The 14,030-nt window shown below is 46.5% G+C and overlaps 1 protein-coding gene across 4 annotated transcripts in view; it reads right to left on the bottom strand.

Moving 5' to 3' along the window:
• Nucleotides 1–14,030, bottom strand: part of MRS2 (MRS2, magnesium transporter) — a 35,283-nt gene that overhangs the window by 19,949 nt on the left and 1,304 nt on the right. The window lies entirely within an intron of this gene.

The following is a 14,030-nucleotide window of genomic DNA, read 5'->3' as shown; positions in this document are numbered from 1 at the left end:
GCGGGGGGGGGGAGGCGGGAAGGAGCTGCGCGCATGCGCATGCGCAAGGGCTGGGGCAGGCGGAAGCAACCGCGCGTGCGCAGCAGGCTCCGATGAGGGCAGCCAGCATTCTAAGGGAGGGGAAAGGAAACGCGCGTGCGCAGGCGCATGTGTGAGGGTGTCTGGCGTTTGTAGCGGGCTCTGCTGCCTGTTGGAGGGCTGCGGTAGCGTTGCACATGCGCGCTGTGGCAGGGCTGTCGGTCCTCGTGCCCATGCCAGGCTCTTATGCCTGACTAAGCCTAAGCCAGCCTGGGTGTGATTCTGCCCCGCCAGTGTTGCCAGGTGTACGATAGTTATCGTCTTTGGACAATAACTTTGACCCTTGTACGATGTATGACCCGTAATACCAGGCTGTCCAAAATGTAGGATCATTGCAGTAGATGCAACACCCAAGTCACTCTCAGGGAATCTTAACCAACTTTTGGGTTTTTGTTCTTTGTTAATTTTCGGTGTTCCAAGCCAAATTTGCCAAATCAAATTCCAAATCCGCAAGTCATTCCAGAACCTGTGCCAGGCATTGCTTTTTCAGATGAAGTTGGCTACTTCTTCTCTATCTTCGCTCACTGATTTCCAGTGGTAGGACTGAAGTTCGCTCAGAAACATTTTAACACAGTCTGTTTCCTTGAGCTTGGCATGCCTGTATAACAGGAGGTTCCTGCATTGCCAAAGGGTACTCCTGACACAGGACACAAACTGGTCAAAACGTGTTGTCTGGGACCCCTGCTGCTCAGTCAGGTGTCCATACAGCACCACCTCCCTTGTAATCAGCCTGACTCTTGTCACTCTTTCAAGGAGCTGACTTACCTTTTTCCTCACACCCTTGGCATATGGGCTGTGCCATAGGAGTGGTCAATGGTCTCTGTTTCTTCTTGGCAAATTTCCCTGGGGCAATTGGGTTGAATCCCTCATTCCTCCCTGTACTTCTACACCCTCACTGGGAATACCTGATATGCTATCAGCCAACTCAAGTCAGCACTTCCTTATGACTGCTTGTATCAAAATAAATGCTTCGATGTTTGACCCAGTTCTCACTCACTGGCGTGTTACAGTAAGCAATAGAAAGTAAATAAGACTCATTTGCATACTTATTTGCATATTTTTCAGTGTACAATAGTTATCAGCAAAAACAATAATTTTGAGCTTCCAATACGATAATTTCATATTTAAGACCTGGCAACGCTGTGCCCTGCCCTGCTCTGCTCCCTGGGCATTTGTACACATGCTTGTGCTACACTGCTGGGCACTTTTCAGCACTGTGGCGCATGCATTTGTATAAATGGTGAAATGTGTTTCAGTGCTGAGAAGATGGTGTTGTTGCATGGGGCGGGGGCTGGGGCTCCCTCCTCCCTGCTGCTCTTGTGGCTGAAGTCTGAGGGGAAGGTGATGCATGTTACAGGGCTATTTTCAGAAGCGGAACATGGGAGGGGGAGGAAATCAATAGCCCTTCTTAGGTGCCTAAAGCCACCTAGACTCCCAGTGGGTAGAGGAGAAGATTCCTGCCCCAAGTCTTCACTGTGGGGGTGGCCTTAGTTAACTACACAAATGCCAGCCCAGGAATGTCAACCAGTTTTGCTTCCTTACACAGCCTGAGAGAGCCTTTGCCTGGTTTAGGTCAGGGCATAAAAACATAACTGCTGCTGACTGGGGCAGATTGTGGGTCCCTCTTGCCCACTGTCCAGGTTCAGCACTTGAATTTCTCCTGGCACATACCTGGATCAGAGGGAGGAGGGGCTCTCTGTTCTGATTTAGAACCTGATCCAAAAGCCCATTGAAAGCAATGGAAGTCTTCTAGTGTTTTCTGTTTGATCACAGCAGGTGGCAGCATGTACAAGACTATTTAATTCAATCTTCTTGGATGCCAAGGATACTTAAACAAAACAAAGCATGGCAATACCAAGCAACATAGCAAATAATGTAGGAGAGCATGAAAACAAGTTAACATGTACTCTCTCTTTCAGTTAATTGCTGCTCACACAGGATCTATAGGAAAGCCCCTGAACAAGCTGAATGCAAAAGGGAAAGGGGCATTGGATGAGTTTATTTTTTAAATTATATTTAGCAAATTAGAACAAAATCCTAGAAAACTGTAAGAGGAGAAGGAAGCTGATGCTTTTTGACTTTTACTAGGACAAAAGAGAAGAATATTGGGTTTATCTCTTTCATCCATTACCCTTGAGGTTTTCAAAATGAAACCACAACATCAAAGCTGAAATAAAACCCAAAGATCTCTTTTTCCCATGTGACTTTATATGCCAGTGCCCTGCCCTTGCTCCTCACTCCCAAGCCACAGCCACCCAGCCCTGCTGCTGCCCCTCACTCCTGACCCACAGTACCCTGCTTCCCAGACTATGCTGATACCCCTTACTCCCGACCCACAGCCCCCTGGCACTACCTGTACCCTGCACTCCCAACTCATAAGCCCCCACTCCCCTGATGCCCTTCACTTACTTCCAAGCCACAGCCACCCTCAGCCCTGCCAGTGCCCCTCACTTTCGACCTGCAGCCCCCCCACCCCCCAGCCCTTCTGCCCATACAGCTCCCTGCTGCCTCTGAAGAACCTCCCTGTCCCCTTCCCCCACTGAAGGGGCAGGCACCTTCCCTGCCTCCCCTGCCCTGCTGAGCCCTGGTGCCCAGACAGCTTCCCCCAGCGCTGGCAGGAAAACACACCCACCCATGCACTCCCTCACCCTCTGGACAGTCCCCAAGCTCTGGCCCTTCACCTCCCACCGACACAGACTTACCTGCCTGCAGCTGCTGGGGCTTGCAAGCAGCTCCTTGCTGGGGCAAGCTGGGAAGTGCGGGGAAAAACCTCAGTGCTGAGCAGAGGCAGAGCAAAATCCAGGACATTTGTTGATATTTTAAAAAACTGCCCAGATGCAGATGAGATGACCCAAAAAGAGGACATGTTCAGGAAAACTCAGATGTATGATAACCTACTTTGTATCAAAAGTTGGTTCATCCTAATAACATTTGTTGTAATCTCCACAGTCTTATCCAGGATGCTAGAACCTTCTTGCTCTAACATCCACATGAAAAGAGAGAGGTTGGCTGGTGTGTCCATAAAATGAAAAAGCTTGGGTCCTAGTGGACCACATGTATTCAGAACCATGAGGTATGGCCCACCAGCATCCCTGTCCCCTCTAAGACAACTTGTGACATGCTCCATTTGAGCAGATTTGCCAAAGGTGACCTAGGTCTTGGGCCTAAACAGGGGTAGGTGTCACCTGTGGCACTCTGGTACAGCTGTGTCAGCAACAGGTACAGCTTAAACTGCAAACTTTTATTTGCAGTCCAGGCACTATTGACAAGGGGTGATATCAGTTATTGGGTCCGGGGGCTACATAGGTAGTTTTGATGACTTGTTGCAGGCCAGGTCAGAACCCTGCCTCCATTTGCACAACAACTCACCAAAACTCCCTATGTGGGATGGGGCCATGGGTGGGTGGAGAGCAGTGTTTGGGAGTGGGATGGGCATGTGAGGTCAGGATCACGGGCTGGGGTTGCGAGGCAGGGACAGCAAAGGGCCAGGGCTGGGCCTGGGGCACAGCCCTGGTCCTGCGGACAAGGAGGTGCAGAGCTGGGGCCTAGGGCAGAGCTGCTATTTGCTCCCTGCACACCTCTGCCCCATGGGGGTGTGGGGGAATGTGAGATGTGTACGTGGGTGACGTATGTGCATGGGTGTGGGGGGCTGCCTGGGCATTAGGTCTTGGGAACTGGCTGGGGGTAAGAGGAGAAAGAAGAGGGCAGGGCACTCATGCAGTAGAGCTAACCCGGGCGGTGTGGTCCATGGCTGCCCTCATGCCAAATGGGAGCTGAGCCTAGGGTGACCACCTTTTTCATAGATTCATGGATTCATAGATGTTAGGGTCAGAAGGGACCTCAATAGATCATTGAGTCTGACCCCCTGCATAGGCAGAAAAGAGTGCTAGGTCTAGATGACCCCAGCTAGATGCATATCCAACCTCCTCTTGAAGGTTATCCATGAATGTTCTGAAAGGTGGGGCATATGCCCACCTCTTCCCCCTCCTTTCCCCCTCCAGCGGCACAGCCAGAGCAGAGCCGAGTGGAATGGGGGTGGATGTGGGCTGTCCACTTGTGGCTCCCTGTCCTGCTGCTCTTCCCCTGGGAGCCCTGCACCAGACATGCACCCCCTGCCCACCCAGCAGCAGCAGGGGGAACAACTTCATGTCGCTACTGCCCCTGCTGCTATTGGGTAGGGGGCACCTTGGCATGGCTGTACAGACAGCGCGGAGTTCCTGGAGGGAGGGCAGCAGGCCGGAGAGCCCTGTGGCCACAGCAGGCAGCCTGAATATGCCCCCTCCCTTACCACCCCTACTCAAGCAGGGATTCCCCTGTCCCCTCTGCCTTACACAGACACCTCTCAGCATTAGCTAGCATACCGCATGCTGGCAATGCTCTGTGCTGTGGCAGATGGGACAAAGGGAGACAGGACTGTGTTTGCTTAGGGCTCTTGGAGTTAATCAACAGGTAGCTGGTAATGTCCCTCCATTCCCTCCTTGGAAACAGTTGTTTAAGAGCTTGAACTAATGAGAGATCTTTTTGTTTTGCTAATGGGCTGATAAATGCTCCCTGCGTGACTTCCTGCTGTGTAACTCAGTGCTGTGTAAATCCTTGCTGGCTCCTTCATTGACCAGCACGGGGTGGGGACCCCTCCCTAATCAGAGCTCCTGCCAGGACTGGGCCATGCCCCCCCCACCCTCAGCACTGTGGAAGGGGAGGGAGGGCTGCTGTACTGCCCCCTGGTTTCTAGCCTGAGCTACTACAGGCATGTGCCTGCATTTTTTGAATGAAAAGGGAATGTCTATCTACATTCAAATTGGTTCAAACTTTGCAGGTTAGACTAACCTGCAAAGATTGAATCAATTCAGGCTTAGGCTTTTTGAATGTCTGTCCCTAGCCAGAAAGAGCAACCTACAGACCCAGTCAGAGAAGTCTTTGTGGTGTGATGCTGAGAAAAAGCTAAGAGAATGCTTGGAGAGAATATTGACTGAAAGGGGCATGGAATGGTCACAAACACACTATTTCTAACTGTTTAGGGACTTTATTGTATACAATTTGTAAACATAGAGGAGTGAATCAAAATGCCTGACTCCATTTGTCATCTTAACCAGAATGGCTTATAGAACCCCACTTTTTGGCTTATTGTTCAGATCAAAAGGGATAACAGGTTAACCATATGCAGTATCGTTCCTTTTGGACTGAAGAAAGAAGGCCTAGTGAAAGACGACAACTGAATAGGAATGCAGCTGCAAAGACAGAGAGAGAATTAAAACAGGCAAGTGACAACAAGAGAATGCAGATTTCATGTGAGACACATTTCTCAGAGAGAATCAGAAACTGCTGGCAAATCACCTCAGAAGCCTTGATCAAAGGAGAACACAGTTACATAGTAACTTTCTTTGATGAGGGTGGATCTACTTTTACAGCTACTATGTCAAATGAGGAGAAAAAGTTATTCACTAGGGCTGTGCGAAACAGCAGCGATCTGCTTTAACTTCTGTTTCGATGTTTGATGGAAGTGTTTCATTTTGAGTTTTTTTTTTATTTTATTTTGAAAGCACTGTTTCACTCCGTTTTGTTGAAACAGTTTCACTGTTTTGACGCTGTTTCAATGTTTCACCCATGGGGTATAATGGGGAAGCATGAAACAGCCTATAACTTTGTCATTTCTTGCCTCATTTAAATGAAACTTGCGAGGATGGTAGCCCCTTCTGAGGGCATGAAGCCTGCCAAGTTTCAAGGAGAGTGGTGCAGGGGTTTCTAGGAAACTGTACCACAGGCTGCTAACAAGCAGGAGCAACGTCCTGTGACCCAGCAGGCAGATGGGGGCCCGCACCCCTAGAAGGAGTTCGGCAGAGTCCCTGTAGCCCTCCTGGGAGTGCGGGTGGGACCTCGATCTTCCTGCCAGATCACAGGTCACTGCTTGTGCCACCTGGGACCCAGCGCTGGGCAACTCAGTCCGGCTGGGGGAAGTGCCTCCTCCAGCTGGGCTGAATTCCCAGCCCCTCACAGCCCCTCTGATTGGCTCTGCCAGCCCCATGGAGCGCAGCCTGGCGGCGGGAGGCAGGGAGAGCCACTGGCTCAGCCCTGGCTCTCCCCTGTCTCCCACCACCTGGCTGGCTGCTTCAAAATTCGGCCTGACTGGCCTCGCTTAGTTTTGTGGCTGTTTTGAAGCCCTTTGTTTTGTTTTGATTTCACTGTTTCGAGCTTGAAACGAGTCAAAACAGCATTGAAACAAAACAGCCAGCAAAACTTCACACAGCCCTATTATTCACCTCCTTTCCTGCATAAGTCTATCACCTAGAGTTTGTTTGTCTAGAAGTCAGGGTTGATTTGAACCTTATAGACCAGGGGGTGCCCATCCCCTGACCCACAGGCCAGATTTGGCCTCTGGCACCTTGTCAGCTGACAAGGGCACCCTGAGAGTCTGTGGGGCTCCCCGAGGGTCTGTCCCTGAGGGCATATGGGGTTGGGCGGAGGTGGCACAGAGCCTCCACACTCCAATCCCCACATTGGGGGCTGGATAGAAGCATCACGGGGCCCCAGGGTCCCAATTCCCATGTGTGGAGCAAGGTGGAGGAAGTGCTCATCCCAGTGCACAGAGGCTGACAGAGGCAGCATGGTGTCCTGGGGCCCTGATCCCAGCCAAGAGCAGTGCAGGGCCCCTGGAGCTTGATTTCAACATGCAGGGCCAGGCATAGATATAGATGGCATGGGGTCCAATCCTGGATCTTGGAGCTTGGTAGAGGTAGCATGGAGTCCTGGGAGTCCAAACCTGGTGTGTAAAGCCAGGTGGAGGGGGCTGAGTCCTGGGGCTGAATCCTGGAATGCGGAGTCTGGCAGGGGGTGGTGCAGCACAAATCTGGGTGTGAAGGGCTGATCCTGGAGCATGGGGTCTGATGAGCCTGCACCTGGGCCCTGCACTGCTCATTTGGCCTGTGGGCCCAAAAGGTTGAGAACCACCATCATACACTAACCAAAGTAGATGTACCAATATATCTACATATATGTATGTATATGCATATGTGTGTGTGTGTGTGTGTGTATGGGTGCATAGGTGAGTGTATATACCGCACAAGTTTTCATGGGCTGAAGTTTACTTCAACAGAAGCTGTGAAAGGACCAGCATTGGCCTATAAGATGCAAATCTATCCTGACTTTAAACTAAAACGGCTAGCTTCGTCTCCTGTTTGCTCCTCTAGGCCAGTAGTTTTCAACCTTTTTTATTTGTGGACCCTTAAACACTTTTGAATGCAGGTACAGACCTCTTTAGACATTTCAAATGGAAGTGCAGACTCTGAATTGTAAGTGTGGGTATTCACATACTTTTGACTGATCATAAATAGTCATCTTTTGCAGACTCTTTAGACATAGTCTGCAGACCCCATGGGGGTCTGCTGACCACAGGTTGAAAACTACTGCTCTAGGCAGAAACATTTCCTCCTCAGGTGCCCTAAAAGTTTACAAGGCTTTTTCCCCACACAGACACACTTCCCCTCAGGTATCTTTTAGAGCATTAATTACATTTAAAGGCCTATGTCAGCAACAGGTACAGCTTAAACTGCAACCTTTTAATTAGGTATGTAGCAAAAAATAATTAATACATCTTTACAACATTAATTGTATTTTAATGGAGTTTTTGATCAGGGAATTGTGTAAGCAGGTGAAATTGCTGTGACATGGGTTTTAAAATTTACAACTGCTTCAGTATTTTATTTATTCCAATTAGTGTGAATGAGTCAAAGCACCCAATAATAAGTACTTCAGACTGTCAATGAAGACAGTGCAATTACTTCAGAGTTACAGCCGGAAATGAACTGGCTGCTGTAGTTTAGACTGATTTTTAGATAATTACACAGGCTGGTGTAAGTTTAAGGAGTGAATGTGGGCATCCCATTTATCAGAAAAGAACACAGTGAAATTAAATTCACATGTCCTGGAAACCTTAAGCTTACTATCACCATACATTTTGTTGTTGTTTATTTTCATTATAAGATCAAGTTCAAAGGTGGTGTAAAAAACAATGAATGGCTTTGTTCACTTGCCTTGGATTATTTGATTTGCAATTTTTGCATAAGGACTGACTAGCTTTTAGCCTTAGACTGCATGACCTACCACTGTATGGCAGATACATCTCAGTAGAAATGACAGTGGTATAAAACTTGGATTCTCATCATGCAAAAATAATTTCACAGTGAACACATATAAGCCTTCATGCAACCAACTATTTTTGTACAACCCCAGTTCAAAAAGGATTATTTGTCTCTGTATTTCTCTTAATCATAGGTGCAAAGACAGATTGTGCTCTCAGTTCAGGAACTAGATTTCCTTAGGTATTAGCGCAATTTGGCTAATGAAGGAAATCAGTCACTATATTAAATGTTGATGGTACTTGATCATTGGAGAGGACCTTTCAAATCATACCCATTTGACTTGCATGAAATAAGTGGGGACAGATCTCCGACATTTCAAGAATATTATATATTTTACCTGTTGGTTTGAGTGTTATTGCGTTGTTTGCCACATGATTACAGTAAGGGGCTACTGCTACTTGCATATATGGAGGAAAGTGAACAGTAGCTTCAGGTACCCCATTCACTTACACTTGAAGAACAACTCAGGTGTCATTCTCTGAAGTTGTTTTGAGCTATCTTATTTTCAGTTATCTGACTTGTAATCTATTGGGGCTGGAGTATGGGAACTAGGCAGGAAACTGAGGGAAAAACATTGGGTGATCACTGATTAAAAACACAGGCTCTAAAGAACAGACAGGTGCTGAGGGGATGAGCCAAGTTTCAGGAGCTGGGTCAAAGACAGACAAACCCTTTAGCAAGGGACCAAAGCAGTTGGGACTTCCTTGGCTTCCAGGGGATAGTAATACTTAGGTAAGATAGCATGTATGTTCTGCTTTGCAAAAAAGGTGGTTTGCATTGACAATGTATAGGGGTCACATGCAGGTGCATATGTACCCCTTGAGATCAGCCATGCACACCCTGGAAGTGCTAGCCATGAAACCAGAAGTGCCGGCAGAAGTGCACTTCTGGTTTGGGATCCCCCCCGCCATCATCAATCTGGTGCCCCCCCAATCACCCATGGTTGTTTGTGTTCATTATATTCACTAGTGGTGGCATCTCCCAAAGGAAGGCCTGTAGGGACCTGAAACCAGTTAGGCCTGTTGAACTGTTAGGTAGGGGGTGTATCCCAGGAACTGAGTCTAAGACCGAAAATCACAGGACTCTTCCCAAGGGCAGGTGAAGGCAGTAGGCCCAAAATCTGAGAGGGGTGCATATGGGGAGGCTAATGAAGGCATTAGAGATGCAGATGGTCCTGAAGTATGAGAATTTGGTGGAAACATTACAGTATTAGGGCTTTTATTTTTGTGTCATCCTTCCCTTTACTAGGTCACATGATAGAGCCACCTCCTTTCTTCCCCATGAAAGGAAGCTGGGAGCAGGACTGGTGTAGAGACTTTGGGTGAGCTTTTGTGCTGCAGTATTCTAAGAGGCTTTGTACCAGGCTTGCAGCCTGAGAGAGAGGAGGGTAATTTGGCTTTATGTCACCTTAATCCCCACTCATTCTGGGATGTTCCTGAGCTGACAAGGTTCCTGGTGTCATTTATGTCTGCATTGTGGTGTGATTGCAGCTTGCTGAGACACCACTGAGGTAGCTTTAAACAGGCTAACTCAGGAACTGATAGCAGAGCAATTGCAGCAACTGGGCTTCAGTGTGGACTGTACAAGACTGCCTAGGATCCCAAGTAGCTTGAAGCCAGTTCCATCACTACTATAGTACTCAGAAAGGGTCTACATGAGTTGCAATCACATCTTTGGATTGCACTGTAGACATAAAGGCCTGTTTAAGTTACCACAGCTTCCTCAACTGTCTTCCGGGCTGTAGCTCTAATCCCCCGCCAATATACTCCATCTGCCCCCAGCTGCCTGCTATGCCAGGGCTATTGAGAGAACCTGGAAGGACAACTCCTTGGCTATTTTCTATAGCACCTGCATTGTGAAAACTTCTCTGAATCAGAACCAGTGATTTCACATCCCTTTAGGTATTTCTGATCCCTTTCTGTGACATATGTGGGGCAAATAAGAATTGTATCTATTATATAAACTCAGTGCTGGCTAGGACAGGGTCTTGTCAAAGGGATAGTCTGGGTTATCCCATTCTTCCTGACAGAGCAATGTGTGATTTGGGAATTGGGTTTAAGGTGGCTGAATCTGGCATTAAATAGGTGATAAACTGGTTGACAGATTACACATCACTGCCTGACTGTGGAGCAGTGTTAAGGCCAGCTGCACTTTTGTCTTTTGCACTCGGGGCAGTACTGCTTCTTACACAGGTTGAAAGGTATGATTACTAGAAATGGGCAAATGACAGAAATCCCCTTTTTTAGTCAGAACAGAAACTGCAAATGCAAGGAGAAATATAACTGTTAACCAATAACAGTGGCATATCTGACATCACTCATCCAGAAATTCCTCTTTTGTAATGGTTAACTGCCCTCTTTGTAACTCGCAGCAGGGGGTGGTTTTTCCTTCATAGGAGTTAAGATAAAAAGAAAGAAAAATTCCAGTCTGTTTTTTTTATCAGCATGTTGTTGAAAGTACTTCAGAAAATAAAGTTCACTTTGAGCAGTCTCCAGTTTGGAAGAACTAGAAGAGTTTTGAACATGCATGCACCAACCCATGGAGAAAACAGGCCAAATGAATGAAATTAGACTGAATTTGCTGCATTTTCTGTTAATCTTCTGTCAGGCTTTACAATTTCTGCTAGCCAAGGTTTGGTAAAGGTCCAGAGGGATCAAAGTCTTAACTGGTTGATGCGGTGCTTCATTGTGCAGTGTTCTCAATAGCGTTAAAACTGTAATAGAATATCGTGTACTGTGTATTTTTCTGACTTTTAGTAATTTGAGGCTACAAAAATCTTATCATAAAAAACTGCTTTTCCCTGATTGGATAATACATACATTTGCAAATCAATTTCCTCCAATTTTACACACATTAGATCATCCTGGGCTGAAAATAAGCTAGGAAATATAATGCAAAAGTTTATTTGTTTCTGGAAAATTACAGATACTTTTTGACTTCCATGTTAAGGTTTGATACAACTCCCATTAAATCTGTGGGGACTTTTCTATTAACTTTCATAGCAGATGGAGCTGGCCCTTCATCTGTATCTATGTTGTGTGTGTTGCATAGGACTATGTGAATTATTTGACTTATAACACAAAATATTAAGAATAATAATGCTGGTTTTGAGTTCATGGAATGAATAGTTTCTTCTAGTTTTGTCTTGACACTTTCAGTAGATGTCTTATGATGTTTTTGCTCTAAGAAGTCCACAGACTTTATAAAGCTATAGTTTGGGATGTGTTTGGAATTTCAGACTTATTCAGTGGGTGAATTGGGGCAAATCACTTGCTTTCTTTTTTGTCTCAGATTGGCTGGTGTTATCTGAATTGATGAGATGCGTCAACCAAGTTAAAAAAAGCTGTTTTAAGTCTTGTGGGATTTCAGTCATCTCTCAGTAAAATGGGTTATTTCTGACTGTTTGGGATATTATGGCTGATGCCCTAAAATCTTAAGCTTGGGTTTTCAAAATACCTGAAGTGCTCTGCATTGCTCTGCCTTACCTGGATGCTGTAGGTGAGTGTTTTAACTTTGTGATGTCATTGGACCCTTCCCAGGGAGGGAGTAGAAGTTCCTATAGAGCAGAGGTGCATATGGCTGTATCTGGCCCACAGAGCTGAAGTGTTAAGTCCACTGGGCTACTGATGGACCACTAGAAGTTGGGGGTGGGGGGCACGCGTGTGGGGAGGGCACTTGGTAGTAGCCTGCTGCAGGTCCTTGGGCCCCAGTGGGCATGGCTGCTACATGCACTACGCTGGAGCTCTGCTGCTGCCACTGCATGTACTGGGTGGGAGCTGAAGATGCCACCACTGGTGCCAGAGCCACCCTATGCCCTGGGAGGGACCTGTCCTGCAAGGAGTCCCATGGTCTGGATCTGGCCCAGGGCAGGAAATGAGTTTGACACTCCTGCTATAGTGGAACCGAAATAGTATGCCTGGAAGCACTGGGAAGCACATAATTACATATACTGGCAACCGGCCAACATGCACTCAAATTTTTCAAAAGTATATACTTGGAGAACTTGATCCTTGCCAGCCTGATCTATTGCTCATGATAAACCACAGCCCAGTTTTGTTTCTGAATTTGAGTGAGGAGCCAAAGGGCATAAAAGCTTTGAAACGAAGATCCTGTTATGTGAATGTTCTGAATAATTGAAAACAAGGAAATGAAAAACAGTGAAACATGGTATATAAATACAGATTGCTTTTCTACATGGCATTTGCTTTTGTTAGGGTCTGTTCATCATATTAAAGCAAAGTGATTAGTAATAAACAAACACACTAAAGCAGATAATCAAATAAAGTCCTTGTAAGGGATATTGGGACCAGGCTCAGTTAAAAAAAAGAAAAGAAATAATAAGCGTTTGTCTTTCCTACCCTAGTAGTCCCCTTTCATTGGTCTGTTGTGGCTTGTCCTGGCTTCCATGCTGGGACAATTGAATGAGATTTTTAGTGAACTTGCTCTTAAAGGAGTCTAATAAAAAAGTTTACTGTTGGGAGTGAGTAAACTAATCCCATTAAAAAGGGAATCCAGGAAAAGTTGCCAGATGCAAATGAAGGGGCTGGTGCTTTTGTTCAAAGCCTTTTCTCATTATATAGGTTTTTTGTGTTTGTTTTTTTTTTTTTAAAGAAAGCCAAGTTTCCCTGGAGAAGGAAATTTTTTTTACCTCTTTGAAAAGCCTATTGATAATTACATGGCACTTCATATCTTTGATTTCTGTATGAACTTGAAAGTCCAGATAGACTTTGCTCAGAGAAGCAGGCTCATCAACTTCAGAAAGTGATTACAATAAGATTGATCACTAACTGATTAACCCTCTCTTTTTATAATGAACCAACTTTCTGCTGAAGACCTATTTCTTTTGAAATGAGACTGGACAGCAATATTTTATATTGTATGTCTCTTTTGTTTTAGACACTGAGTCCCATCCTCTGGTATACTGTGATACCAGTGCAAGAGGGACAAGAAAACTTGCAGATTTGACCAGGTGGAAATTCTTCCTGCGTAAGCCAAACCCCTGGGTAGCCTGGAGGTGGTATGTCAGTTCTAAGCCATTCTCCATGTCTGTCAACCCCTAGCATATGGGATGTAGCTATAGGGAAAGGGACATATCTCTATGCTCCAGTTATTCCTGGTGACCGAAGCAGGGTCCTGGGGGAATGAGCAGCTGAATATAAGACAGACTAACTCTGAGGCCAACTGCCACTGGCTGGCTCCTGAACAGCTCAGCCGAACCCAAATAATAGAGAGACTGTCTTGCTTTGGACCAAGCAATCTTAATGAAAATATACATCTCGCACCAGGGGAGTCATGTTGCCAACAGCCATGTGTTGGGGAGCAGATATTTGAAGGTCAATTGTCACAGTAAATTCGAAGCATCTTCATAAGGAAAATGCTGTTGGAGGATTTTCTTGTGCTGTGTATCTTGGACGTCTGAACTACTATAAAATACTTTCTGTCCAGGGAATTTCTTCAGCATGGGCAACAATCAGAAAGAGGGATGGGGAGAACTTGGTTCTTGTGCAGCTGTGCCAAGGCAGGGGATTCAAGGGGGTAACCTCTCTGTTACTACAGAGCTCCTGGTGATTGAGGATCATTTGACAGGGGAGGCGATGTTATTTCTTTAACTAACCAGGCATGAGTAAGTACATTTAGAGTCCCCAGAAAACTGTGGCATTGCAGTGTCATGCAGGAGAGGCGGTTACTTGAAATGGTTTCATGAAGCGGAGCCCTATGCAAGGTCATCCCTCCTCCAGCCTCAAGCGCGCACAAGCCCCCACTCTTCCTCTCTGCCTCCTTTTTGGGCGCTCGCTCTCTCCCCAGCCAGTGGCTCTC

Source organism: Alligator sinensis, unplaced genomic scaffold (genome assembly GCF_000455745.1).
Source record: "Alligator sinensis unplaced genomic scaffold, ASM45574v1 scaffold969_1, whole genome shotgun sequence".
Lineage (NCBI taxonomy): Eukaryota > Metazoa > Chordata > Crocodylia > Alligatoridae > Alligator > Alligator sinensis.
Note: the sequence above shows the minus strand (reverse complement) of the source record. Positions and strands in the feature narration are given on the sequence as shown.